Raw genomic sequence first — 2,937 nt, 5'->3', positions numbered from 1 at the left:
GCCAGCAACACCCGCCCAAAGCTGTCTGCTCTCTCGAAATATGCCTTCTGGTTTTTAATGTCCATGGGAAAGGAAAAAAAAAAAAAGGAAAGAAAATAGAGAAGGAGAGAAAAGGGAAAGAGCTGGATAAATAAGGGCCTTTTTGGAGCAGGAAAGAGTCACTTCTGCAGGGATGTCCTGCGAGGTTCAAGGCATCTGAGATAACATCCAAAGGATGGAATGAAGAGCAGGGCATGGAAGATCTTGAAAAAATAAAAAAAACTAGAAAAAGAAAAAAATAGAAAATAGAGAGAGAAAAGGAGAGAAAATGGAAAGAGCTGGATAAATGAGGGCCCTTTTGGAGCAAGAGGGAGTCACTTCTGCAGGGATGTCCTGCAAGGCTCAAGGCATGTCAGATAACATCCAAAGGATGGAATGAAGAGCAGGACCTGGAAGATCTCAAAAAAACCCAAAAAAATAGAGAGAGAAAAGGAGAGAAAATAGAAAGAGCTGGATAAATAAGGGCCTTTTTGGAGGAGGAAAGAGTCACTTCTTGCCTGCAAGGCATCTGAGATAACATGCAAAGGATGGAATGAAGAGCAGGACCTGGAAGATCTCAAAAAAAAAAATAAAAAAAAGAAAATAGAGAGACAGAAAGGAGAGAAAATAGAAAGAGCTGGATAAATAAATCAGGGCCTTTTTGAAGGAGGAAAGAATCACTTTCTGGAGGAAAGAATCATGTCCTGCATGGGACACCCAAGGCTCAAGGCACTGAGATAACATGCAAAGGATGGAATGAAGAGCAGGACCTGGAAGATTTCAGGAAAAAAATAAAAGCAAAAGAAAATAGAGAGAAGGAGAGAAAATGGAAAGAGCTGGATAAATAAGGGCCTTTTTGGAGCAAGAAAGAGTCACTTCTGCAGGGATGTCTTGCAAGGCTCAAGGCACTGAGATAACATGCAAAGGATGGAATGAAGAGCAGGACCTGGAAGATTTCAGGGAAAAAAAAAAGGGAAAAAAAAAAGAAAAAAGAGAGAGAGAAGGAGAGAAAATGGAATGGAAAGAGCTGGGAAAATAAATAAATAAATAAGGGCCTTTTTGGAGCAAGGAGTCACTTTTGCAGGGATGCCCTGCATGGCTCAAGGCATCTGAGATAACATCCAAAGGATGGAATGAAGAGCAGGACATGGAAGACCTCGAGGAGGATCAGCTCTAACCTGGAAAGCCCTGGATGGGTCCTGAGGACATGGGAAGGGCTCTCTGGGTCACCGTGGCCCCTTCCCCTGAGCCAGCACAGCACCCTGAGCCTGGCCCAGGGTCCTGCACATCAGGGACAACCCCAGAGGTGGGGGGGGACCAGCAGGAGACAGAGCACAGGATGCTCAGGGGGCTGAGTGGCCCCACAGAGAGGCTGGGGACACATTCCTCTGGGACACAGAGAGCCCTGTGCCACCTCCTGTGCCCTCCCTGGGCAGTGCTGATCCTCCAGCTGTGGCAGACACTCACCCCAGTCACAGAATTCACAGAATCACAGAATCACTGGGTTTGAAGAGACCTCAAAGATCATTGAGTCCAACCAAGCTCCAACACCTCAACTGAACGCTGGCACCCAGTGCCACATCCAGGCTTTGTTAAACACCCCCAGGGATGGGGACTCCACCACCTCCCCGGGCAGAACATTCCAGAACTTTATCACTCTTTCTGTAAAAAGCTTTTTCGTGATATCCAACCTGAATTTCCCTTGGTGCAGCTGGAGACTGTGACCTCTGGTTTTGTCAGTGCTGCGCCAACATCTCCAGATGGTGCCCAAAACACCTTCCCTGCCTCTCCACAGCTGCCCCTGCATGGGAACAGGTTTGGTTCATGGCCATGGCAGCGTCCCCATGTGTGGTGCCATCTCCAGGGTGGGAATCTCATCTGGGAGCCTTCAAGGTCTGTGTCCATGGAAGGACAGAGGAGGAGGAGGATGTACTGCAGCAGTTTAGGGAGAGACAATCCTGTTTTGGTGCAGAAATAGCCAAAGAAACCTCTGCAGGTCCTTCCAGGACAGAATCTCGTTAATGAAAGATGTGCTGTCCTCAGGAACCCCTGGTTCTGAGGTCTCTGCCCTTGTGTTTTTGGTGGGATCCGTCTCTGATCTGTGCGTGGTGGCACCCAGGCTGTGATCTCCAAGAAACCTTTCTAGACTCTCTGTTACAGCTGGATCTTCCCAAAAAAAAGCTGTCACAACCCATGGACAAGCTCTGCCTCTGCCAGGTGAATTTTTCATCTACAATTCCTCATTTCAGCAGTGCAGGTTGCACTGCCAGACTTTGCATCCCCATCCCTGCATGAGCTCAGCCTGGAAGGGGAACTCACAAAATTCCCAGGTGGGGAATGCTCCCCGAATTCCCGGGTGGGAGTGCTGCCCGAATTCCCAGCGTGTCCCTGGCTCTGTCACACAGTGCCACCCTGCTCTGTCACACGGTGACTGCCACCCTGCTCTGTCACACAGTGCCACCTCGTGTCCTGCGCTCTCTGCTGGAGCCCCGGCAGGCAGAACGCGGGCGCCGGAGCCCGGCGGGGTCTGGCTCGAATCTGGCTCCATCCTCGGCATGGCTGATGCAATTTCGCTCCATAAAAGCAGCTTGGGGCCGGGAGGGGGCTGGGCTGGAGTGGGGACAGCGCTGGGGATGGTCTGGCTCCGGAATGAGCCTGAGCGGTTCCTGCGGTGGGGCTGTGCCTCAGTTTCCCTGTCTGTAAACATCGGGAGGTCCTTTTCCTTCCCGAGGTGCCCAGGAATCACATCAGAGTGTCCTTTCCCTTCCCGAGGTGTCCAGGAATAACAGCAGATGCTGCTGTAGCAGCTCCACCTCGTGTCCGAACCCATCTCGATCCCGGAGCCTGTTTTGAGATGGGACACCCAAAATCCACCCCCACATCCACAGCAGCATCCTTCACCTCCCAGCAGGCTCTGAA

This window comes from Melozone crissalis, unplaced genomic scaffold (assembly GCF_028551555.1).
Source record: "Melozone crissalis strain CALT ecotype California unplaced genomic scaffold, PUWL_Pcris_2 ptg000086l_1, whole genome shotgun sequence".
NCBI lineage: Eukaryota > Metazoa > Chordata > Aves > Passeriformes > Passerellidae > Melozone > Melozone crissalis.
Note: the sequence above shows the minus strand (reverse complement) of the source record.